The sequence below is a fragment of the Lynx canadensis genome, chromosome A2, assembly GCF_007474595.2.
Source record: "Lynx canadensis isolate LIC74 chromosome A2, mLynCan4.pri.v2, whole genome shotgun sequence".
NCBI classification, from domain to species: domain Eukaryota; kingdom Metazoa; phylum Chordata; class Mammalia; order Carnivora; family Felidae; genus Lynx; species Lynx canadensis.
This window is the reverse complement of record NC_044304.2, coordinates 72,739,251-72,766,743: the sequence shown is the minus strand read 5'-3', so window position 1 is coordinate 72,766,743 and position 27,493 is coordinate 72,739,251. Positions and strand designations below refer to the sequence as shown.

The 27,493-nt window shown below is 40.6% G+C and overlaps 1 protein-coding gene and 1 non-coding gene across 2 annotated transcripts in view; one reads left to right on the top strand and one right to left on the bottom strand.

The window, feature by feature from the left end:
- The window catches only part of SUGCT (succinyl-CoA:glutarate-CoA transferase), a 765,867-nt gene that overhangs the window by 585,453 nt on the left and 152,921 nt on the right, over positions 1 to 27,493 (top strand). The window lies entirely within an intron of this gene.
- LOC115509477 lies at positions 19,958 to 20,059 on the bottom strand. Its single transcript, XR_003967377.1, has one exon. It is a non-coding gene; the product is annotated as a U6 spliceosomal RNA (small nuclear RNA).

The window sequence follows — 27,493 nt, the reverse complement described above, 5'->3', positions numbered from 1 at the left end:
AAGATCCAGATCCAGACAGGTTGACTTCTTTTAAGGGAAGGCAATTGATATAGGGATAGTCTGCAATAAATAATATTTAAGTATATAGCAGTGTTAGAATCTAACTGGTGATAGTAAAGAACTGTCAGAAAATCAAGTCAGTGATTTAGTAAACACAGATGAGAAGTTCTCTCATCCATGGACTAGAAGGTAGAGGTGGGTGCTAAATGTTAGGAAAGGACTTTTTGACAGAAGCTAGTCTACTTAGAGAGTGCAGGGTGGTGATAAAAGACATGAACTAGGCGGACAACACTCTAAAGTTGAAAGGTAATCTGTTCTGTTAAATAATTATAATTAATTATAGATGTATATGTAGAATCTTCCAATATATAATTACATGTTATATAGTATGTGTATAAAATACACATCATTCGCATGTGTGGAAAATGAGTATATTTTATGAGGAGAATGAGTAGTTAAATGTGAAAGTTTAGTTAGACCAGGCACTTGGGTTCTTTGCTGTATCTGTGAAACTAGCAGAATATTGCCTATAATTATACAAATGTGGGTAGCGTGCATTGTGCCAACAAAGTTTTACTGTGATGATTTGGTGCTGGTTGTGATGGAAATTAATGGACAGAACACAGTTTCACTTTTGTTCCTTAGAAACTGTGAGCTCTTTAGAATAGGTTGTATCTTGACCAATTTTGATTTGAATGAGCATGCAAACATTTTGTTTGTTTTTTTAAAATTTTTTTTAACATTTATTTATTTTTGAGAGACAGAGAAAGACAGAGTGCAAGCGGGGAAGGGGCACAGAGAGAGGGAGACACAGAATCTGAAGCAGGCTCCAAGCTCTGAGCTGTCAGCACAGAGCCCGTCGTGGGGCTCGAACCCAGGAACCTGAGATCATGACCTGAGCTGAAGTCAGACGCTCAACCGACTGAGCCACCCAGGTGCTCTGAGCGTGGAAATATTTTTAAAAGAATGAATGAATTGAGCATCAATGGAACCCTGGGAGCACAATGATAAAAATTACTTATAGAGTCAAGCTAAGAGAGAGACAAAGAAAAGACAGTAAGAACTGAAATTGGTTGAAGCATAACGTGCTTGAGAAGTGATGTTTGAGATGAAGGACGTGTGGGAGGTCACCAGGCCAGAAAAGTCAAGAGAAAGTGCCCAGGGAGAGGGGGCAGCTAGGACTGAAAAAGCATAAGGAAGTGAGAGAAAGCCGGTCAGGAGAGGACACAGAATGAGCAGGGGGAGCTACGAGGTGAAAGAGGTGTCAAGACAGGGAGGAATGCCAAGAGCTGAGGCAGGCGGGCAGGGAATAGGGGTGAGTGACACAGAACTCGGAGGCGTCACGTCAGGGAGTTTTGACTTAAGCCTTTAAACAACAATGTATAAACATGAGCGAGTATAGACTTGAGAAAGATGTCTGTGACTGCAGCCAGATTGGAGGAGAGCCAGGGAGACCAGTGAGGAGGTGGAGGCCAGTCACATCAGGAAAGCAGACAACAGTGAGGAATATTCTAAATAAATAATTAACAGAAACACTTGGAGGCATTACAGCATAATGATATGAGCAAAGAGTTCTGGAGCCAAATGAGGCTGGGCTTCCTTTGCAAGCATCTTCAATTTTCTCCTTTGGCAAAGGGACTGTTGTTGTAAAGATCAGATAAAGTAATGCATATAGCAATGCCTTGAAACCTAGTACCGGCTTGACAAACGGTTACGACTACCTTTCTAATGGCTGATAGTCTATCACAGGACAAAAAGTGAAATACGTTTCATGAGACCTTAGGCCTGTCCATTTCTGTTTCCCTTTTGTGGGCTAAATGGGAAAAGTATACATCAGACTCTACAAAAGATTTGCTTCATTGCTACGTATCAAAGCAGAGGAGAGACAAAAGGAGAAAAACCTTTCATGTTTGGAAGTCACCTATTCAGTTTCGCACAACAGTTGTTACTGGAAACCAAGCTTGCAAACCCACAGCCTTCGGAATGACTACTGAGTGTATACGTGTCCTCTTTGACCTGCCATGCCCTGAGGTGCCCACTCAAGTCCCTTGCCTCCCCATGTGAGCTTCCTAAACATTCTGAAACAGCCAAAAAAGATGTATGGAAAAAAATGCTGCCACAGCTCGTTTTTCTGCGTTTCCCTTAACGCTACATCCTTTTGTTTTGGTACCGAGTCGGCATCCCAGCAGGCAACAGTTTAAACAAGGTGCTTCATCACTGTGTAACCAAGGTAATCTTTTTGCCAAACACAAATAATCAGAACCTCAGAGGCTGATGTCCTACCTCTTCCCCTCAGCCAGGTCTACGTGTCAAGCCTCCCCACCACCCCCCCAGCCACCGTTCCAAATTCTCTATCAGTGAGGAATGCTGCCGGCTGTAAGTAGTAGAAACCCCAGCTGACAGTGATGTAAAAGTTGGGTTTGTTTTAGTCACTTTCTGAGGTGGTAGGATGTAACCAGCCAGTGCTACCTCACATAGCCAACAGTGTTGTCAGGAACCTAACCTCTCTCCTGTTTACTCCACACTCCTTTGCTGCATCCCAGCGGTAAGATAGGTGCCTCAGCTCCAAACATCATGATATTCATTAATATTTCTATTATTTTTTTATTTTTTTAAAGTTTATTTATTTTGAGAGAGAGAAATGTAAGTGCAGAGCCCAACGTGGGGCTCAAACCCACAAACCACGAGATCATGACCCTGGCTGAAATCAGAAGTCAGACATTTAACCGACTGAGCCACCTAGGCACCTCTGGACATCCTTATATTCAGAGCAGAAACCTGGAAGGGTGGGGAGAGCTATGTGAGTGAACTCTGTTTGTACCTGTTCTTTTTCTAAGACAACCCTCTTAGCAGACTATGTCTCATTGGCCAGAACAGTTTCCATGGCCACTTCTAGTAAAAGAAAGGCTAATAAGAAAATCAGTATCTTGCTTTTAGAAACCTCTATGTGGGAGACTTTCAAAAAAGAATGGAGTTGAAAATGCTGTAGGGTTAGCCGTGGCTAGTTATTTATCGCTATGTAACAAACTACCCCCAAACATAGTAACTTTAAACAAAATAAGTGGCTTATTCTCTTTCACAGTTCCTGTAGGTCAGGAATTCAGGAGCAGTTTAGCGGGGTGGTTTTGCCTTGTAGTCTCTTACGAGTTCATAGTCTCACTTGGCTGCAGTCATCTGAAGGCTTGACTGGGGCTGCAAGTTCTGTTCCAAGGTGGCCCACAGTCATGGCTGGCAAGTTGGCGCTGGCTAAGCCTCTCCATGCTTCCCACGTTCGAGAGATTCAAGCATAAAACCCAAACATAATATTTTTTTATGACTTATTCTTGGAGTTCACACACCATTACTTCTGTAGTATTCTATTGATCATACAGATCAGCCCTATTCCTCAAGGAGGAGACTGCACAAGTACGTAAATACTAGAAAGCAAGGATAATTGGTTGCCATTTGAGAACTGGCTACTACAGCAGTGAAAATCTAAGGTACTGCTCCTCTTTTATCTTTTGCCTCACAGTGTTTCGTTGGCAGCCATGGTGACATGTTTACAGTTTTCTGTCCTCCTGATCTGTGAGCAGGAATGAATGAATGTGTGAAGTAAAAAGGCTTGATCTAGAGTTATATTTAGCTGTCAAGAGATAATTATCCATACAGCCTTACTTCACCAGAAAAATCCTTCTGAACTGCCAGTCATCAACAGAAGGAAAACAATCCACAAATAGGGCATGCGGGGCAACTCCTGCTTTCCCCTCCTGAGTAAACTCACTGGAAAAACTCCATTACATTAACGTAGAGTGAGTGGTGTGAATTGTTTCTCCGGGGTGATTATAACTCACGTGGTATATGAGACCCAGAGGCAAGAGACTATGTAATTTTGAATACAATTCTGGATTTTTAAGACAAGTGTTGCTTTCTTACATGAAGAAAATATAGGTAATTTGATTCAATTAACCCCTCATTACAACCAATTTGTTTACTTGCCCCAAATATTTAGGCAAGTCTCTTGATTGCAAAGCAACCTTAGCCAATTTGCTTATTCATAACTTTTAGGTTCTTTCTGGTTGGTTTTAGTAGCTTCTTAGAGTTCCAGACAGTGGTGACCAATGATTCTTCAATCGAAGGCTGGATACGAGACTTCTTCTGGGAGCCCAGGCCACCATTCTGAAGGGTGCAGGCTATTGGGCTTACCAGATTCCTAAATGTCATTTATTTATGTGAAAGTAAAAATGCCCTTACCTACCATGTTCCTATCACTTATTTTTTTTACTAATATCATGATTAAAGAATATTTCCAATATTCACTATGCTAACCAACAAAGCCCCTGGCATTTATCAGGTTTGAAGATAGCTGAAGACTATCTTGTGGTAACTATGTCTGGAACTGGTTTTCTGATTAAGATTTTTCCCACACTAACTCACCACCCCTGGGGTGTACTCCTGATTAGTGCAGATGACCATTCCAAGGGTATAGATGAAAACTAACCTGCATGGATACATCACTGTCTACGCTGGAATATTTAAAAGAAAGTTGCAATCTCATAATAACCACTTTCCGGAAAGCTGGACAAAGGTTGCATCCCGCCTCATACATCTGCCCTGTATTATCTAGTTTTTCAAGGAAGTCAAGGTCTTTTATTAACAATGAGTAGTACTCTGGGTACCTTTTTCCACTTTGCTCCTGTTTTGTTGCTTTGGCTCCTGTTTTGGTGGCTGGAAGCAGAGACCACTTTGTCTGGCATGGCAACAGAAAATAACTAGTCATTAAAAAAGTGATAACACCAGAAAGTTTATGAGAAAAAATGCTCAGAAGTTAGGGTAGAATCCTGAGTCCAAGGCCAAACCCCTCACCAATTCAATTGGTTTGTTTTTGTTAAATATCCCCTCCTGTTTTCAAATCTCAATGCTGTGATTGATTCCCTTTTACTCATTCCAGTATTCTCCTATGATGGGAATTTCATACGTAGTCTAGACGATTCCTAACTTATAGCTACTTGCCATTCCATGGCATTTTATGCCATTATAGAAAGATAGACTATTTCATTTTTAAGCCAGTATTGCTAATATGTGTCCCTCCATCCTAAATTAAAGGGTTAAGAAACAATGTAATGTCACATTATGGACCCATCGTATTTTTAAGGACCAAGTTGTCATGAGGTCATGTCTTAATCTTCACAGAAAGTTTATTTTTACAGAGAAATGCAATCCTTTTTCTGGGACAGAATAGAGAGGAAGGATTTACTGTCAAAATTACCTAAATAAATAGGGCTAATTTTTTTTGTGGGGGGGTTGGTAAAAGATGGATTTGGTTCTTTAAAAAATTAAAGTCAGCTATTTAACACCTGCACAAAATTCAGGATATATTATGCTCAATAAGTGTTAACTTTTTAAAGGGGGAAAAAATCAGCAAACAAAAAAAAAATTCTTAGTACAGTAAATGTTAGCATCTGAAACTCTCTCTTTGGCTTATTCATGAGTGTTACTTAGAAGTCTGTCTGAAGCTCATTAGGCCATTTAAAATCACAGGTCTATCCATATGTAGACCAAATGTTTAAGAAAGGATTGCACACCCACAAAAGAAGTAAAAGAAAAATAAAAGGCCTAACGGTTTTGCCTTGAAAGTCCCAGGGAACATTCTATTGTCAAAGGTAATTATATTCCCCATACCCTTCTCAGGGATGTAACTACTCCTTGTCTCATGAAGTTTTATAGGAAAGAAATCTATGTTTCACATTGGTAAAGTCCAATGTGGAGGGAATTTTGACATCATTTATGATTGGAAATCGCATCTCTGTCTTCATTTTTTATGCTCTCTTTGGTGGTGTATGGTGACCATAATTCCCTGATCCAAAGCTGGGATGTGTGGCCAGTGTAGCCACACTCATTCTACCTGGGGATGGCTATCAATTCGGTAGTAGTACAGTAAATGAGACCCTAGGGATAGTAATGAGAAATGAGATGAAGCACAGGTCCAGTTTATTACCATGATCCATTTCAACATCGGATAACATCCACACTTCCATTAGGAAAGCCCATGAATTTTCTTTAAACTTAAGCAAAACTTACACTTTCCACTAGCAAAGGACAACTGAAGACTTCTGTTAGGACATGAATGTCAAAAGAGCCTGATCCCCCTTTGTAAATACACGTGAAGTGCCAGGGACCTTGAGGAGCTTACACACAAAACTAAGGCAAGAGACAAAAATAAATCCCCTTACTCTCTCTGGTAGGAAGGAGAGAAGTTTATATTTTATTTGTTTTTACTTAGCTTGAAAATAGTCTTTATTCTTTGTTCATTTTGTGAATGTAATTTTGTGATGTAAATTACATTCTTCTTATTGTATACTAACTGTTTGGTGTCTCCAAAAGCAAAGGATTTGAAGACCAAGAATATCTGTAGTGCCAAAGTTGAAAGGGTCCATTCCATTTCTATCATTGCTATTCTTTCAACAGGTTGTGGACCTGTGGCACGTCCATAGTGGAAATAGGATTCCTTTATATTTTGTAGCTTGTCAGTTTATTCTCTTTGCTTTATGTCAGTAACTTATTATTTTAAAAATTTGTTTATATGCATTTTCTGCTTGAAAAAAAAAACCTAGACTTTTCTGTGAAAAGCAATTTCCCAATTATTCTGTGTAAATTTCATCAGGCTTTAATGTAGCAAGAAAAAAAATCAGGAAAAAGGTCCCAACATCACACTCCTCATTGAATATTATTCAGCCATGAGAAGGAAGGAAATCCTGTCATTTGTGACAACACGGATGAACCATGAGGACATTATGCTAAGTGAGATGTCAGACAGAGAAAGACAAATACTGTATGACCTCATATATATGTGCCATCTAAAAAAGCTGAACTCATAGAAATAGAGAGTAGAATAGAATGGTAGTTACCAGGGGCTGGGGGATGGCAGAATGGGGAGACATGCATCAAAGGGTACAAACTTACAGTTGGAAGATGAATACATTTTGGAGATCGAATGCACAGCACCGCATCCACAGTATTGTAGTATTATACTTCAAAGTTGCTAAGAGACTGAATCTTAAAGTTTTCACCACAAAAAAGAAGTGATAATTATGTGACATGATGGAGGTGTTAGCTAACACTGTGGTACTGCAATATATAAATGTATGAAGGCAGCATGTTGTACACCTTAAACTTACACAGTGTTATATGATAATTATATCTCAATTTAAAAAGAAGTTTCCCACAAGAAAAAAAGGAAGAAAGAAAGATCAGAGCTATTTTCTTCATTTGCTGGCTCTCAGGTTGAAATAAAGGGCAGTTTGCACCTTTAGTTAAGCTTGATTTAGCCCTGAAACTTTTGCTGTTTGAGCAGGTCAGTTTTTTCACATGCTCACCTGTGCCCAAGACTACCACCTTGTTTTTGCAGGGCTTACTTGTGGAGTCAGAGACTATGATTTTATGTTGGGTGCTTACAAATATTTATATTCCGTCATAAACCCATCCCACTGGCTTGGATGCATTTGATAGAAATGGCTCTAACAGAAGAATGTGGAAGCATTTGGATGTTTGAAGCTTCCTTTTCCACTGTGGGAACCTTCAGAACCCTTAGCCATGCTCAAAACTATTGATTAGTGTTTGATGGGCAGGTGGGTTCTCCATTGCTTGACTCACAGTTGACCTTAGTCAACTGTATTAAGAAGATAAAACAATCTCTCTGGTGATTTTTAAATTTATGGATTTATTAAGCCCATTGAGTGTCCACATTCACTCTCAAACTGTCACTCAATGTTCATCCATAGTAATTGCATGAAATGGTTTAGAAGCTGGCACTCTGTGTTAGTTTTCTATTGTTGCCATGACAGATTACCACAGATGTAGTGGCTTAGAACATAATGACTGTATCGTGTAATAATTTTGTAAGTCAGAAGTCTGGCATGGACCTCACCAAGCTAAAACCAAGATGTCAGTAGGCTGTATCCCTCTGTGGAGACTTTATGGTACAATCCATTTCCTTGTTCATCCTGGTTGATGGCAGAGTTCAGTTCCTTGTAGTTGTAAGACTGAGGTCCCCATATTCTTGCTGATTATCAGCTGAGGGATGTTCTGCTGCCTTCCTTGGCTCATGGCCCCCTATCTTCATCTTCAGAGTCCAACAAGGGTGGATTGGGCCCTGTTATGTTTCATCTCTCTTACTGCAGCCAGTAAAGGTTCTCCATTCCTAAGGTCTCATGTGATTAATTTGGACCACCATCTGGAACATTAATTACATTTATACTTTTCCTGTGTAAGGTAATATCACAGATTATAGGAAATAGGACATGACATGTTTGGGGACCTAAGAGTCTCTGTGTATCTAGGGGATAGAGATGCAATGAGATTTTACTTGGAGTCCAGTTCTGAGACTCTAATCCACCCTTTTAAAATGTTTCCTTGTAATTAAAAAAAAAGACCATCTTATCAAAGTAATACATATCCATGGTTTGAAGAAACAAGTAGAATTCATAGGCTTATCATAAAAAGCACCTCCTGCTCCACCATCTCCTTCCCAAATTCTTGTTTTTGGAAAACGCTTAAAGTTGTTTCTTCTACTAATTGCCTCCATATTTCTAAATAACACAGTTTTGCTATCTCCTAACTTCTTGGAATTGTGGACATTATATATTTATTCTGTCCTACAGATAGTGAGAATTCAGCTCTCTAGAATCATCTCCCATACAACTTACGACCTATTTTTCCCTTCCTCCTTTCCAACATAATTGGTAACTGTTTTTGGTTAAATCCATAGCCAGTATTTACATTATTGGGAGTAAATAGCTATTTCTCACAATTGAGAGACATACTGTTGTAGGAGTATTTTATTTTTATTCTGAATTAATAGCTGCGTTGCTTATCCATTCCTTAGTTTTTAATGTTTGTAGGAGTAATTCATACCTAAATTCTGCAATGGAGTTGTAAAATTCCACTGTAAGATGAACAAGAATAACAACAACAAAACAGATGATCTATCATTGAGTATTTACCCAAAGACATCTCCCCTGCTGCTCTGATTTGGATTAATTCTCCCTAGTTCTGCTATTTGAATGACTTCTTGAAGCTTCCCTGCATCATCAAATTGGGGTTATTTTCTAGAACGCTGTCTTTCTATAGGAAAAAAAAGACAGAAGGGACAAAATTTTTGTTGAGACCTCACGTGTTGGAAAAGGTCTTTATTTTATTTTCACCTTTGATCATTACTTGGTCAGAAGCCACTCATTGTCTTCTTTCAGAATTGCTGTTCAGAAGCCTAATGTCATTCTAAATCTTTATCTTCTGATTGTGTTTAGTTTCCTCCCTAGAAACTTCCAGAATAATCTTTTTTATATTTATCAGTGGTGTGTCATAGTGGAACTCTTTTATCATTTATCGTGCTAATTGGATATTCATGGGATCATTAACTCTGTAGGTTTTCTTGTATTATTTCTCTGGGTAATTTCATAATGACAGCTCACTCTGTCTTTCCTAGGTAGATCGTCTTAGTTTTCTCTCCTATTTTCTGTCTTTTCCTTTTAGTTTATAAGTTTATTTTATAACTCATTTACTTCAATCTTCTGTTCCCATACTCATTCTCTGAATGAGGGAGCATCTTGGCATTTTATTTTGCTTTGTTTTACAAATGAATAAATTGAGTAATACAAATGAGTAAATTGAGTAAATGTGTTATAGTTAACTTACACTTTTCTTTTGGTTCTTGGTTGCCTGTTTCCATTGTTTCCCTTTCTGTCTGGTTGTCTAACTTTGTCTGTACATTTATTTTGAGGCAGTATAATCTAGAGATTAGAAGCATTGGATCTGGTTCCAAACTTAAAGGTTGTGAAACTGGCCACACCACTTCATAGCTTGTGACCTTTAGCAAGTTGCTTAGTCTTTAGGTCCTTCAGTTTCCTTATTGAAAAATGAGAACAGTAATGGTACTTACATTATAGAGCTATTATGATGAAATAAATTTACATGTATATGTGCAAAACACTAATACTATGTGTAAAGGGTTAAAGTAATTAACTTTTATAAAAATGAAAATGTGCACATCACATAGAAAGACATATTGGGTACCTATTAATATTGAAGAAGGTGACACTAAAAGGCTAGCTGGAAGCTTATAGGTGAGGGCAGAGTTTATGGACTGTTCATTTCTTGAGTGTAGGCTGATAGGAAGGCTTTCCTTGGGGGACCCCAAATATCTGCATCTACAGATCTATTCTCTTGGTTTGTTCAGTTCTTGAGAGAGAAATCCTACAAATCTCTGTCTTTGGAGTTTTAGCCTGGTAATCTGTGTTCTAGAAGTCAAGTTGGGGAAGGAGGCTAGGGAATCTCATGATTGCCATGCAGATTTTTACTTAATTGTCTAGTTTCCTGCGTGGAATATAACTTTTGTCCTCAGCTGTGGGCCCTGTTCAGCCTCTCCAGAAGGATGAGGAGGGGCAGTCAACATCAACTGTCTGCATATGCTTGCTTTCAGTTTTACCCTGTACCCCTGCCTTTTTTGAGGTTGCTGGTGCCTCTAGTTCCAGGATTTTGCAGCTTAAACTGGCTTGTTCCTCACTTCTCCACTCTCTAATCCACAGTTTCAGCTTTTTCCCATCTCTAAGTAAATGATGGCTCATCCATTGCATTTTCAGCTTACAAAATATTGCTACCATTTCTCATCTTCTGTCAATTCTTTCCCTTATCTCTTAGTCCTTCTAGGTCTTCTAGTCCTTCCAGTCCTTCTTAGTCCTTTTCTAGGTCTAGAAAACTTCCTTTCCTGTCATTTTCATGGAGAATTGGGAGGGATTAATAATAAACATTTATGTTCAATTTACCATGTCTATGTCCCTTTCTAAGCAAGGCATGGCTCCCTTTGCAGTGGATGAGGGGTGTGGAGGCAGAGATCTGACATCAGTGGACACTTGTCTGTGAACATGTATTCTCATTTCCGGTTCTGTCTTATTTTCTCTGATATTGGTAGACTGTGCTGATGTAGTGCTTGTGATCAGATAAATAACAACGAAATGTTATTTATCAGTTAGTATTTACCTAAAGACATCCCTCCTGGAGCTCTTTATCTTTTTGCTCTAATTTGGGTTAATTCTCTGTAGTTTTGCTGTTCAAATGACTTTTTGAAGTTTCCCTTCATCATCAACCTGTGGTTACTTCCATCTTTACTCCTGCTCCCTCTCAGAGTGTCAGGTAAATTTTCCCTTAGCAGTACCAGTCGACAATGCCCCGATCCCTTTTCTGCCTACTAGTGCCTCCTAGCTGCTTATGGTAGCCTTTTTGCAGCCCCATAGCTCATGCACCTCTTCTAACTTCTATGTTCTTTCTTGAGGAGCTTAGGAATAACTAAATTCCTCTTTTACATCCTCAGAGTTCCATGGGGAACTGGATGGTATGAAAGAGGTTCCTTGAGGAACTGGATGATGTGAAAGAAAAATGCATGGACATGCCCCCAACCCCTGCCTTTGGAGATGCTTACCCCTTACTTCATATCAGAAAATTTTTATCTCTTTGTGGGGGGGGGGGGGGCATGTGTTTTTCTTTCACACAAACACTATAGTTTTTTCTTTCCACAAACACTATGCTTTACTGCAACTAATTCATGCTTGTTGTCATGGGCTGCTGCCCTCCCTCAGTAATCTCTAGATGAGAATCAAGCACTAGTCTCAACTCTTGATCACCCACATATACTTCACAAGACTTATGTCACTCCTCTAAGGATCTGTCATGAGGATCCTCTTGGGAGCATCTTCAGAGAATCTTATTGGTTCTATAAGTCAGCAAGTCCCAAGCAAAGGAGAAGTGACTATACTTGAAAATGATGAAGATAAATAATTCTTGTTCATTTCTTTTATGTGTATTTGGAATTATAGGCTCAGATTTGTTATTTCATCAATGAACTTATTTACCAAGGAAGTGATTTGGTAATATGGAGCTATTCATCCTTCAATAAAATTTATTGGACATTCAAGATATTAAGACCTAATCTAGCAGGGGTTATAGAAATGTAAAATCTTAGTACTATTCTTAGTGCTATAGTGAGTAAATATTAGTGCTATGCAGGTACAGACCTTTGGCCTCCCATGACGTGATGAATTTTGGTCCAAGAGACTGAACCTTCTTGCTAATGTCCATGTTGCAGTGGATGCCATTAGAGACCCAATCTCCCTCTCTTATCAGAATTCTAGCTGGATCTGCAGAGTCCAAAGAGGTGTCTGTTGCCAGAGATCTAAAGTGAGATACTTCAAGACCTGCTAGCCATTATGCTTCTGAGTTCCAGTTTGTCCCAATAAATCAAAAACCTGGCATTGTTCCCAATTACTAGAGTAGTTGGTATGGCACTTTTATTTATCTTGAAATTATGTTTGCCCCCAAGATGCCATTAATAATAAAAAATTAAAAACAATTTCCAAAGTCCCAAAGCAGTTATATACAAACAATAGGTTATCATCAAACCATTGAAATGTATGGGGGCGCCTGGGTGGCTCAGTTGGTTAAGCGTCTGACTTCGGCTCAGGTCATGATCTCACAGTTCATGGGTTGGAGCCCTACATCAGGTTCTGTGCTGACAGCTCAGAGCTTGGAGCGTGTTTCAGATTCTGTGTCTCCCTCTCTCTCTCTGCTCCTCCCCTGCTCACGCTCTGTATCTCTCTGTGTCAAAAATAAACATTAAAAAAAAAATTTGTTAATGTATGTAACATTTCAGAGATGATAGCAAGATACAAAATTTCTGTGCACTTTGATCACATTTGTAATAAAAGTAATATACAAAATAAAAAAATTTAGGAAGGAAAAAATACACTCAAATGCTAATACTAATCATATTTGGGAATGAGATTATGGATAACTTTTCCCCTTTAAAATTTTTTTCTGCATTCCCCATATTTACTATAATGAAATGTTATTCTATTTTTAGTTAAAAAATAATTTATGAAAAATTTATATATAATATATAATGTATTATACTTTATCATATAATACTCCATATAATAAAAATACATTTACCCTTAAATTAAAATTGGCAGCTTAAGTATTTGAATTCTATATTCATATCTGCAAGAAACTTTGAGGGGAGTAAACATTCTAAGGTCCCCCTGTGGAATTCTGAAATGGAATGGATTTACTTAAAGGCTAATTTATGGGCCTATGGGGGCTGGAGTGGGAGTTTGTCTATGCCTTGTATAGTTTGTCACTGAAGGAAGGAAAGGAAAGAAATTGACTCAATTCTGTGAGGTTCAGACCCAACTTTACATTTCTTTAAAAGTTTATCATAAGCAAGACTTGCTCAGAAATCCACAGACTGAGCGTTATGTATTCCAGTTTCCACTACCCTGCATTTTTCCCTCTGTGTTTACTCATTTTAAGCCTATCAAGTAATAGAAAAAGCGGATTTCACTGGAGCAGACATCTCGTTGTTCTGGAGAAGATTTAAGTGTCTAGTTTATGGGAAGTGATGGGTCCCCCAATTCTGGGGAAAATAAAAATAATGGGAAGGCAGTATTTTTTTTTAATCTTTTTATGTCTGAATTAAAAACAAAACAAAACAAAACGTAGATTTCCAAGCAAAGAAGGAGCAGTATGCTTTGTTTAGAATGTCACTCTCAAAAGATGAGATAACTAGAAATTTCCTAATGAACAATCTTAATGGAATAGCTATCCTCTCAGATTTTATTTTTTATTTAATAAATTTTTTGAATGTTTATTTATTTTTGAGAGATAAAGAGGGAAAGAGCACGCGTGGGGGGAAACAGAGAGAGAGGAAGAATTCAAAGTAAGCTCCAGGCTTTGAGCTGTCTGCACGGAGGCTGACACGGGCCTGAACTCAGGAATCATGAGATCATGACCTGAGCCAAAGTCAGACACTTAACCAGCTGAGCTACTGAGGCACCCCTTCCTCTTGGATTTTAGAGAGAGACTTTCTGCTGCTGGTTTGTTGGCCCTCCGTAGAGATGAAACTTTCCCTTGATCCAAAGTTCCTTCCTTCTCACCATGTGAAGGACATCATATAGTAAAGACAGGGGAACTTCTTGGAATCCTGGAATGAAAGAGATGAAAATTTGACAATAAATTTCATATTAAAAAAAAAAAGAAAGAAAGAAAATGGCAGAAGAATAATTTCTTATAAATAGACCAGGTCCGTTTGCTGCAACTCACATTCTTGTAGCAAACTCTGCCAGACATTTCTTATTTAACTGAGTAGCTGGGGGTGCGGTGGATGGAGTGGAGGGTGAGGAAGTGGGTAGGGAATTGTATGGTGGAGAATGATACAGGGTGAATGATGAGGATTAGCTGTGCATATTATAGTACTCAGGGTACTCTCTTCCTTAAGTCCCAATGTCTACCCCTGTGGATTTTCCACATTTAAGCAATAAGTAGCCACTGTAAATTACCACTTAATAGGATCAGTTCCTCATGTCAGAAATCTAAAGTGTTCCACCAGAGAGGGAAGTTAATATTTTGCTTTTACTTTTCAAGGATTGATGCATATGGTCACCATACACCAAAGAGTTTCAAATTCATTTTTAGATAAATGGATTTGTTCTCTTATTCATTTGGAATAGCAACAAAAAGGGATCTTCATAGTTGAGCCCTTATTGTTGATTTAAAAAAAACTATGCCAAAAACATGTGGAGCTTGGGACATGGGCCAAGATGGTAAACGTAATGGTTACAATTTGGTTGTCTGCGACTATTGCCTTAAAGCTCTTTTTAAAACTTGTATTTACAGAATCATTATATGTATGAACAAGAACATTTTTGTGATGTGAGCTGACTTCTGTTCAAAAGAGAGTTTAAAACAAGAAACTGTTTTAGACTTTAGATTTTCTATCCAGTCTCCTTCAAATATACTGTATAAATCAAATATTATCAGTCTTAAGTGCTGACTTCTTCCCCATGGCTAATTAAGTTACCTATTAATTATTGAAAAGCCACATTTTCATAGGTCCTGGTGTAAGTCATATTAATGAACTAATAAGAGAGATTCGTCCGTACAGACATTTAAGCTGGAATCTTTAGGAGGACCTAAAGATTGTGGCCAAAAATCACTGACGAAGTCTGTTTCTCCTCCAACAGTGAAGACAATAGTTCATCAAGACCAACTATACTTGGGCCTTTTGCCTTTGGCTCTCTGATTTTTTTTCTTGGAGGCAGAAGAAAAAGACCGAGGAAAAACTGAGAGTGGATCCCCCTTCTGTTAGAGAACTGAGGACCTCAAAGAATCCTGGTGAAGTCTATAGGAATAGGGGGGGAAACAAAGCTAAATGAAGTCTTGGGGTGATCTGGACCTGTCCTTGAAGACACAAGAAATCAAGTTTGCATTTAGGTCAATCAATACTGTCTCATGTAAGATAAAATATATATGAGTTTGTGGTAGATTCCAGAAAACTGATTACTTTACTGGAGCCACTTACTGAAATAAGACCAGAAGCTTTCTTCTCACAGCCAGATCATAATCAGAAGCCATGCTATTTCCTGATTGTGAAATGTCACAGCCATAGGGGCCTGGAAAGAGTCAAAATCAGCATGACCCATAATTCTTCCCAGAAGGCTGGCCCAGCTTTCTGGTGAGAGTGGAATCAGAATAATCATGTTAGATGTATTAAAATTTTAATGGAGCCAAACCAAGATAGCCTGCTATATTTATTCCATAATGGTGATAACTTTGTCAGTGGGCCCAGAAATATTAAAGGCCATTGGTTTAAGATCCTACATCCATATCCATGTATATTTGATATCAGGCTTGTAGTATTTAAGTCAAATGGTTCTGTCTTTCTCTTAGACTCTGCTTATAAGGATTCTAAAACCTGTCATTATAATACTCTTTTATCCAAACTTTCAACAGCTACATTCCTCTGTTCTAAGAAGAAATAGTGTGTGGGTCGGGGAGGAGAGGAGGAATATAAAGACATGAAAATGTGTGCAAAATTTAAGAGAGACACAAAAATTTGTTAAATGTGCACCATGTAGCAAAACTGTTTATATTATTTTCTCATTTACTTCTTATAACAATACTGTGTATTTCATAAATGAAGAAACAGAGGTTTGTAGAGGACTTGCTTATGGTCACACAACTGGGAGGTGATAGAACCAGAATTTGAACCTAGATCTCTTGGATATCAAAAATTATACTCTTTCTCACTAAACCTCACCTACCTAAGTCACCTTTTAATAGTTTTTCTCAATAAACCCTATTGAGTGGCTATTACATTTCAAGACTTTATCAGGTGCTGAACAGACAAAGATTATGATACACTGTGCTAAATGTGATAGGATTATGAGAAATTGAAGAATGTAAAGAAACAGTGTTGCCTTGCAGGGGACACAGATGTTCATGTGGGCTAGGAAATCTATAGTGATGCATGGCATTTTTCTTCCCCTTAGAGGAGGTGTAGGAGTTTTCCAGTTTAACAGGGCAAACAGGTGGGGGGTAGTTGAGGGAAAAGAAGAAGGTATCCGAGGTCTAGAAAGAACAGCAGAAGCAAATGTTGGAAGGCTTCAAGGTCCTGATTTTAAGGACTTCCATAGGACAGTCATTAAAAATGCACAAGGTGTCTTCCAAAGTGTACAAAGAGAATGGGAGCTTTTGCTGATGGAAACCTGCATGAGAAAAACTGAGCTTCAACATTTGTTACTGATGTGAATGTGTTGCCATAGTGGACACTTTCACCAACCCAAGAACAATTCAAAGAGCCTGGATTCCTGGCAGGAAGTAGGGGGTGAGGTGGTGTAGGGGAGGTGGGCGGGATCGTGGCAGGGGACAGAGGGTCCCAAGAGAAAGACGGGTAAAGAGGGGGCTCAGGCACCAACATTAACCTTCCTTTTAAAATCCTGTGAGAACCTCTTAGACCTCTTTGCCTTTACCCATAAGTCAGCCGATGTTCACTCAGTCAGCAAAAGTCTACTAACAACAGACTCGTTTGTGATGAGAGGTGCACATTCTTGTGAACTTTGTTGGGGAAGAGGAAGGAGAAAGGCTTTCTGCTATTCCTGCTTTGTGCTAAGTGTTAAGCAAGGGATCTGACTAAATTGAGGGAAAAAGAGTTTGGAAAGGGTTCATCTCTGTAATCACACCCCTTCTCTCCTATTCTGAGTGCTTTAGGGAGAGGAATAGAGTGGCAAATGCCCCATAGAAAGTTATGGAGAGTTACTTCCTGGACTAGGGATTTTGCTAATTTCTGCCCTAGCAACTATTTTCCTTAGTAGGAAAGACCAACTCTTTCTCTTCTCAGTCATATTCCCAAATATACTATGTAGTGGACTTTGGGCTGAAAGCAGGTCATTTCAAGTACTGGCTTCACCACTTATGAGCTGTCTATCCTTGAACGAGTTAATATACCTATCAAATCCTCATCTTCCCATGTGTGAGATGAGAATTATGGATGGTACTTATATCACAAGGTTTGTGTGAAGATGAAATGACATGAGGAGAGCCAGGATTGATGGAACACTGAAAATATTTCAGGCAGTGTTCTTTCCAAATGCTTCATGTGCATTTAGATGTTAAACTCATTTAATGTTTGATATAGTGACCTTATCAGGCAGGTACCATTATCATTCCCATTTAACAAATGAAGAAGCTGAGGATCGGAGAGGTTAAATAAGTTCCCCAAAGCCACACAAGTATCAGAGCTGGGATTTGAACCCAGATCTTTGGGCTGCAAACGTCACTCTGTTTGGCTACCATGTTCTACAAATTCCCCATGAGTATAAACCATTTGGGCACAATTTCTTGGAGATATAATCATGGAATAAGGATTAGCCAGGTTTTAGAAAGCCTGGCTTTTTACTTGACTCTGACATTCAGCATATTTCTCAGTATTAGAATTTTGAAACCTTCATCTTACCTTGATGACACTTTAACTGAAACTCACTTCCTCACAAATTCTGGTTACTATATGCAGTTAAAATATTTACTCTTTCCATGACCTGGAAACTTGTAAGGAGTGGTATACGTCTCAATCACTGTTTTAATTTTTTAAGTTTATTTATTTATGTTGAGAGACAGGGAGAGAGAAGGGGGGGACAGAGAGAGAGGGAGAGAGAGCATCCCAAGCAGGCCCCTTGCTGACAGCACAGAGCCTGATATGGGGCTCCCTCCCACAAACTGTAAGATGGTGACCTGAGCTGAAATCAAGAGTAGGATACTTACCTAACTAAGCCACCCAGGTGCCCCTCAATTGCTGTTTTAAAACAATTTCATTCCAACCTGTGGAAAATAGAAGTCAATATATCAAGCCCTCACAAAATCTTTGTCCCACCATGTTTTCACCACACTTTTTGAAAACATTCCCACAGCTCAAACAAATGAAAGATGTCAGAATCCATGGTGTAACCAACAAATATCTGTATATTTCTTGGGGTGCATTTTCATGTTAAGTCCAAGCCCATTCTGCTTTTATCGGCCGTTGTCTTCAAAACGGATCTCCAGATGTTACAAAAATTAGAACCTTGATTTTGACTGGCTGCCATTTTTGTTTTCCATTTTGAAAATTTCTGTCAAAGGTCCCAGGTATGAATGAGGGAGATTGCCTTTAGTCCAAAACCTACCAACTCATTTCCATGCTGCAAAAAGCTGACATGAAGAAAGCTCGGCAAGGATGTCAGGTCTGCCCTAACATATCTATCATGGTCTGCAAGGCATGTGAGCAGGCTCTTGGCAAAACCCTGAGGAGGGGAACTTCTCCAGCTGTAGCACTAGCCTGCCATCTTTCTCTTGAACTTGGCACTTAATGAATCGGTCTTTGGCTTGTTTGCATCTCAGAGTCAGGCTGGAATAAGCTTCACTCTCAATGTAGGGCTTTTCAGTGTTGTCTCTAGTATTTCCTTTGCAATAGAAATTTTATTAACATTCATAAATAAAGTTTTCCACATACTGTCATCTATCTCTCTTCCACCTAACTTATCCCAGATTTTCTGGGGATTGTCTGAAAATGATTCACATTGCTAGTGAACAATTTCCACATTGTTCTTCCTGGTGTCTAAATAGAACGCTGCCCTTGGTGAAGTCAGTGAGAAAGATATGACTTTGTCTTCTTTTGGTCTTGTTAAACAAACAAACCTAAAAAGAGATAAAACAATTTTTGCCATTGGTGGCCAGATCTCTCCTTTCCAAGCGTGTCACTGCCTGGGAGATGATGCTGCATTCTCTAAGATAAAATTTGCATCTTGCCTTAAGAAGTAGCAGAATGAGGGGTGTCTGGGTGGCTCAGTCGGTTAAGCGTCCAACTTTGGCTCAAGTCATGACCTTGAAGTTCATGAGTTTGAGTCTCGTATCGGGCTCTGTGCTGACGGCTCAGAGCCTGGAGCCTGCTTTGGATTCTCTGTCTCCTTCTCTCTCTCTGCCCCTCCCCTGGTTGCACTGTGTCTCTCTCTGCCTCTCAAAAATAAATAAACATTTTAAAAAAGAAAAAGAAAAAAAAGAAAAAGAAGCGGAATGAATCTGGACTGCATGCCTAGAGACATTTTGGGGACATTAGATAGTCCACTGCCACTGGGTTGCCTGGTCATGTAGTGGCTTTGGCTTGAAAATTAGACGCATTTGTGCTGACCATCCCTTTGTTTTATGACCTAAGTCTTGGTTTCAGGAAAGATTGAAGGCAGTATTGGGCATAAGATGAATACTTATGAGGTATTAATGGGGGGGGGTATTGAAATTGTCACTGGCACTCAAATAGTCCACACAAAATTGCCCCCACTTAAGAACCACTGGGTTAAGAAGATGATGAGACTGAGGCCTGGAGAGGTTCAGCAGCTTTCCTAAGGTCTCATGGCTGGTAAGTGGCAGAGCTAGGACTACAAAGCTTTTCTGAGGACAAAGTGCTCATCTACTACCCTATACCGCTACTCCACGTCACCGTCCTCTCTCTCTCTTCTGTCTAATATCATATGTCTACTGGGCATTTGCTTAGTGTACTGTGTGTGCACACCTGCATGCACTCATGTCCAGCAAATAACTGTTAATATTTCAAAGCATTCTTTTTTTTTTTTTAAATATGGAACACTTCACGAATTTGAGTGCCATTCTCATGCAGGAGCCATGCTAATCTCTGAATCGTTCCAGTTTTAGTCTATGCACTGCAGAAGCAAGCAGTATTTCAGAACACTCTTAAAGTGACTTTGCATTGATTCTTAGACACCATCAGACAGGAATTGTGGAAAAAGAAATTTCCACTTGTGTCATGACAGTAGCTGTCCCCGAGCTAAGAGCTGCATCTGAACAGAGGTCTGAGGTCAGAAATATGGGTACGAGTTCAGACTAGGAGTTCCCATTTCAGGCGATTCCTCATTTCCTAGCAGGGCTCGGCTCACCGCTGCCCAGGTTCTATCTCATGCTCGGGGTCAGTAGACCATCCCAGTCTTGAAGGGATAAATTGGATAATGTGAAAAGGCTTCTTACCCATGCGCTGTTGTGAAATAGAAGTGACACACAGAGCCATAATTCGCCAATTATATCTTTTGTTTTCCTTCCCATCTTGTAGTCATTCTCAAAACCTCCAAACTCCATGCTTCAGCCTCTTGTCTGAAACAATTAAGCCTCTAGGAAGATGTGGGAATGCTAATAGATTTAGTGTTGTGTTTCATCCACTCTTGACTGTTGACATCAACTCTTCATGCTCAGCAACGTTTTCTCTGCAACTTCATAAGCACATGAATATTTATTATGTGGGGGGAAGCACACTACTGTTCGCAATGACTGCAGCTGAAAAAATGATAATAAACATGAGAGATTAACAGGACTCAGGAGAGGAAGCAGTTCAGGGATGGTAGACCAGGGTCTGTGGAATGTTAAAACCACTGTCATCCAAAGAACAGCTAAAATGTTAAGAGACGCGCAGCAAAGGGACGTTGTGTTGGCAGGAAATAACCTAGGGGAGTTTTAGATTATAGTGTGTAATTAGTGCGTAATTAGCATTTGCATAAATATTCATTCCAGGGAATTTTGTGGATAGTAGTAGCACGTATCCAAAACACACGGGCACACGTACACACATGACTAAGAAGACTCAAAAAAAGGATATTCACGTACTCATCAGTTAAGACCTGCCTCAAAACTCCTCTCCATGGCTAAATCTTCCCTATTTCCCCTACAAAGGGCTGCTGGTGATTCACTCAGACTTGGACGACTCTCTACTGTTTATAAACCTATTACTCCTCTTGACTCTAGACCCCTCCAGACCCTTGGTTTACCCGGTCGTTTTTTCCACAGTGTCTACTACGCACAGTTCCACAGGACGTCCTGGATGGTCAATACCTGATGACCGAATGAATGAGGACTGGTCAAGGAAAGGATTATGTAGTTCAGTTTTATTTAACTACCTGGGAACCTGCAGCAGACACCGTGTTAGGCACTAAGGAAAATCTCAAAGGAAGTTGGGACTTTTCTTGACCACACTTCTTGCAGTCTCTTCTTTTAGTGAGTCAGTCAGCCAGTCAGCAAGTTCTGGCACGTTGTGAGAACCAAGGACACAAGTAGAGAAGTTAATAGGAATACTATCTGGTGTCATTAACACTGTGTTTGATATATACTCAGGATTTTGGGAAAGCATGGGCAGGGATTCTAACTCAGCCTGGCAGTCAGTAAAGACTTCCCAGGTTGTATGAGCTGAGTCTGGAAGGGCAAGTGGGAGTTCCTGGGGTGGGCATTGGAGCCAAAGTATAGCATGAGCAAGTTTGGCAGACAGAGAGAGAACCAGGGCGGGGAGCCTGCCAGTTGTCGGCATGGCAGGGGTTGGGGGAGGCATTAGGGCTTAGGGGCCGTTGGGGAGGGAAAGGCAGTGTCCCTCAGTGAGTATTGCAGGTTCAGGGGGCCTGAACTGAGGCTGTAAGAGGTGCCAGGAAGGAGAGGCAGGGACAGGAGATGGCAGCGACAGAACTTAGTGGCTCAAAGTGTAAACTGAAAAAGCTGAGGCTGAAGAGTGGGCTCCCCGGTGATGTGAGCCTCAGGAATCTTCAAGGACAGAATGCAGACACCTTAGCATGTGTCCATTTGTAAGTGGAGTGCAAGCTCCGGGCTGAGGGGGCGCTCAGGATGCAGTGTCCCTTAGTCCACGTCAAGGAGAAGACGCAATCGTACTTTGTTGTTTGCATGGAGAGTTCATGGGTGCTTTGAGTTACACATATTGGGATATCCACATACTCTTTTTAAATAGCTTACTCTTTCTCTCTTGGACTTGTTCTTTGATTTCAAAGTCAACTCTGTCTAATTGGTTGCTAAGATTGGCCTTAGCATTCAGTTAGGGTTGAAACATTGCATTTTACGATCCAAATAATTGGGGAGTTAAAAATACTTCCAACAGTTTATGACTCACACTTTTCAACTCATAGATGAGAAAAACCAAGGTGGGTGACTGTGAATGCCTGTGATTTCGGCACAGGCTGAAGTTCCACTGAGTTCTACATGTGATTTCTGGCCTGCTCGGAAGGCCCTGACTTTCTCAGGTCATCCCAGACTTTCTGGCTGTGCCTGAAATTAATTACAGCCACATCCACTAGATTCAAATGTCACCTTACAGGGATAGAGAACACTTTAAGTCCCTATCAATCATAGAGTTTATGCATTTGAAAGATCTAGAAGTATAGGTTTTGACAGACGGGAGTCGAGGTTAAGAACGAGGGGTTACAGGATGAAGGGTAATGCACAAAATTTACCTGCTTTGCAATTTGATCAGGTTGATTCAGTTTGTTTCAATTTGGCAAATATTTACTGAGCACGTGCTGCCCACGTGATGCAGTGACATGACCTCAGGCCATCCAAGGTGGGCCTCACATGCTCCTGAGGGGTGCAGAGGGTGGAGAGTGAGTAGGTATGTATGTTCAGGTAAAAGAGGTCATGACTCAGAGAGAGAGAGAGAGAGAGAGAGAGAGAGAGAGCTCAGGCCACATGGCGTGAACCATGAGCAAGAAGGCTGCGTCGATAACAGTTCTGCCTATGTAGCAATGCACTCTTTGGCAGGTTATGCAGACCTCAGAGTTGGCTTGCTCATCTGCAAACTTGGGATGACGAGGCTTCCCTTTCTCCCTCAGAGGTTTGTCATGAAGGTCAAAGGAATTACTTCATGTTAAAGAACTTGAAATACAGAGAGGGTGTATTTCATTATTTAATTGTTAGCAGAATCAGAATTGGAACCCCAGGTTATTTGATTTAACTCCTAAGCCACAAAACTCTGTGAGCTTTTCTGGAACATTCTCTACCCCCCCCCCCCACTTTTCATTGCTTTATTGGAGAAATCTTTTAGGTTGCTGTAGGCAGCTACATGTGTCTCTTGCTTTATAGAGGAGGGTAGAACAAGGAGAAGGAAGATGACACTGATAAGTGTGGGTGAAGAATTCTAAATTTTGTGAGTCAAATACAATCCCTGGAACTCTGAAGATGCGTGGAGTCTCTTGAAAGGCTGCCTTACACACTGTGATTTAAATTACACAGTGTACATGCGTTCGCTAAGTGGGTCTGCTGTCACATCTCCAGTCCCATCTTAGGGCTGGAGACTCTGAAAACAGGAGAAGTTATCTTTTTATTTTTAAAAGTTATTTATTTATTTATTTATTTATTCTGAGACAGAGAAGGGCAGAGAAAGAAAGGGAAAGAGAGAGGATCCCAAGCAGGCTCTGCACTGTCAGTGCAGAGTCTGGTGCAGGGCTCAAACTCATGAACCGTGAGATCATGACCTGAGCTGAAATCAAGAGTCCGAGCTTAACTGACTGAGCCACCCAGGTGCCCCAGAGCTTATCTTTTTCTTAGGGGATGGGTCTCTCAGGCCTTGCCTGCATGAGATTTTACTTTGCAGGATTTAAGTGGTCATGAAATGATAGACCTGAGCATTGAATCTCTACAGGGAGTCTATCATGAGAAATATCGCCAATACGCTATTGCTTGAGTAACTTGGAAAGCTGAAGGAAATAGGCCAATTGTGCTGAGTATTTTGAACAATTTTCCATTTGTTCTGCTTCATATCAGCTACTCATATTCTTGTTGCGACTGAAAAATTGACAGATGTCAGAGGGAAGGCTCCATGATTTTCCCTTGTCCTGGAAACCCCATGAAGAAAACATATGTATCGACTACGTCGATGGTTTTTATATCCAAGTTATGGCCCTTGTCCAAAGAGATTATTTTCCTGATTTCAGGCAGCAACAATTCATATAGCAAGGGATACTTTCTGAGCAGGTAATACATTTTGTTGGAGACCACTAGGAGGTGTGGGATGCACAAAGACGCCACTGATTCCTGTTCAACTTCTTAAATATATTATAGTGGGAACACGAGAAGACTAGATCTGACCTACAGCCACTCATGGAGGAGAAAAGAGCCACCACAGAAACAAAACCAAACCTCACATCCCCTCTGAAAAGCTTCCTGCAGCAAACCCAGCCTGAAGATTACAAGCAAGGGTTGGAGCTGAAGGGAAACTTCTCTTCCCCTCTTTGGTTTGGGTGGTAGTAGCCTGCTAAAGCCCAGCTTTATCATTTTTTTTTTCCTTTTATAGTTTCTTCAGGAAAGCCCCGGGCCTCTGAGGCTGCCTTCCACCCCCATCGGAGATTTTAAATGTGAGGACAGGAAACGTTTGTCCGGCTTCGTCATTTTATGACACTGTTGCCCACTCCCCCCCTCCCACACACCCTCCTTTGGTGCCTCCCGAAAAGTTCTGCCAACGTTAAGCAACCATCTTTTAATGTGGCTTTGGCTGAACTCGTACTCTAGGAAGTGAGTGTGGCAGGGCACCCCTGTCTCAGCCAGGCCAGCCACTTCTGAGAGCTGAGCTCATCGGCCGCCCCAGCGTCCGGAGGCCCAGCCCACGGGGGGCCGTCTCTGAAGGGTGCTGGGTGGCAGGAGGGCACAAAGCAGCCTCAGCAGGGCAGGCTGGCTGCTCCTAAGACTAGCACGGTGCTTCGGATGGTAGGCATTACGTTATGAAAGACAGGTGTCCTGAGAAACAGTGATTCTATGCAGGTTCTATGCATGGTATTTTCCAGGTGATTATCTGGAAAATGACAGAAGCTATTTAAGGAAATAGAGAAACATATAGTGGTGAAAGGAATTGTCCAACTTCCACAAGCCATTAGGGTACACTGATGGAAGGGGAATCTGAGCTCTCCTTTCTACCAAATGTCATCTCCTCAGCTGCTTTTGGCCACTAGTATATTTGCAATCGTAAACACGTCATATGCTCTGCCATCCTGACTTGTTAAAACTCCACTAAGCAGTTCTGTGCAGTAGGTAAGTGGGGCCTTCCCCCTACCTTTCAGTGGAGGAAAGCGGGTTGTAGGAGTTGATGTACTGCCTGAAGCCACATGGCAAGTTCAGGTGAGACAGGTTCTAAAAATCCTGCCTCAGGCTGGGAGTCTGTGGGATACCTCAGGGCCACTGTTAGGACCCTTCACTGGCCCAGGCTTGTCAAGGCAAAGCCCTAGAAATGCATAAGACTCAGATTCATGGGAGACCCACCTGGTTTACGTCATCACGGGCTGTGATTCTCACTCTGTTTCGGCCCTTTGTGTAAACCCGGCCAAGCACTAGCTTCCCGGAATAACCCTCACCAGCACCAGAAGCCCGAGCCTTCTGCCGGAGACAGGGCAACGTGAAGGCAGCCAGGTGTCTCTCACATTGTCTAGGTGGCCGTAGAGAGGTAATTATCAATGACCAGATTTCTTTTGTGCCTTTACTATCTTACTGGATGGGCACGCAGGATGCTAGGACGAGTTTAGAAGAAATTTAAAATCCAGTTTCTAACTGTTGGTCCTGTTGAGATATTTCTCCTAATGTGAAAGAAACTTGGCTCTGTTTCAGATGAGGGAAATAATAGAGTGGAAAACACACATTTTCATGTGATTTTCTGTAACAACATCAAAGTCAAGAAAACCATGTGAAATCATTATTCATGACCTCTAAAAGCCACAAATTACCTTCTTAGCTTTTTGGGCTGTGGACACCTGGCTGCCTTTTCCTCCCCTGTGCACTCAGCATTGCCGTCTGGAGCATATGCTCTTGGTACATTAGATTTATGTGTATTTTAAGGGTACTGCGCCCACCTCACTTTAACACTCTTTGCTTTTGGGGTCAACCTACTGTTAAATTACTTTCAGTTTTATGGTGATCTATCAACATTAATGCTCCATGTTTTTAGGATTGAGACAACTGTGTGGAACAGAGTGTTCTTATAAATGCCGTGCAAGCACCTATAAGGCCTTTCTATCTCCATAAAAGATCACCAAAATGCCTTTTCCCGAGCTGGTTTCTTATTTTGTGGGGTCCTCACCTATAAACCAGAGCTAAACACGGAACATGTGACAGTAAAAAACCATGCTTACTTTCAAGTCCACCCACAAGTGTGCAAGAAGATTTTGACTAGAGGCCATTTTTTTTTTCTGTACACATAACAAAGCCATTCTACCATTCCTGCCTACCTTTTGTGATTCCAAGGAAAAGCATCTAAGTAATATCTACGTAAAGTATTATAATAAGAGAAATATACATTTTGTGTGTATGTGTGTGAATGCATGTATGTGTGTGTGAGTGTGTATATATGTGAATGTGTATATTTGTGAGTGTGTATGCATGAGAGAGAGAGAGAGAGAGAGGGAGGGGAGGAGAGAACATGTATACATATATGTGTCTGCCTGTCTTCTCTGTCAGTGTTGGTTGTTGCCCAGGCCCAAATGTGTGCATTGAGCTCTCTCCTCTTCTCATCTTGCCCCATCTCTCTGTAAATACTCAAATGTCTTTGGAGGTGGGAAGGATTGGAGGTGCTCTCTTGCAGAGTAGATTTCCTTAAAAGTGATAAATTCCTTTCACCATGTGGGAAAAGAGATCCAGTACAATTTAATCACCTGCCTGAGATCACACTGGATAGTGATTTTATGAGAATTCCATTCTTAGCTCCAAGAGCTAGCAATAAAGCAAATATTCCTCTTCCTTGGCACCAGGGTAACTGATACTCAGATTTCTATACTTATAATCCAGGTGGTCATTCATATGCACAAGAGCTTCTTAAATAGAAACATGGACCAAGTGTGCCTTTTCAAGCATTGTTCCAGATCAAGAGGCCAACAACCTGAAGTTACAGTCTATTGTACTAGCTGTTTTTGAGTAGATACCAGATAATGACAACAGGTGGTCCCTGTGTTTTATAAGCCTCCAATCTACTTGGAGAAACAGAGCTCTAAAACATCATAAGGAGCACAGAAAGCAACCTGTGCCGCCCCCCCCCCCCCATTAGAGTGTGGTCTCACAGTTGACTTGCCACGATGGGACTTGTATGATAAATACTCCTATTTGGAACACTGGGAAGAATCAGGAAGGAAAAAGGAAAACCCATCAGGAGTCAACAAAGTTGTCCAAAAGCCCATGCCAGAAAAATGTGGAACCTCATAGATCTGTATTGGGAATCTCAGTTTGGACATGGTACTTAGAATTGTGAGTCAGAGGGTTTCCCATCACTTTGGAAATGTCCAGGCTTTTGATTCAGAAGTGCTGGTTTTGAGATTAGGTGCTACTACTGGCTGGTTGTGTGACCTTGGGCAGTCCA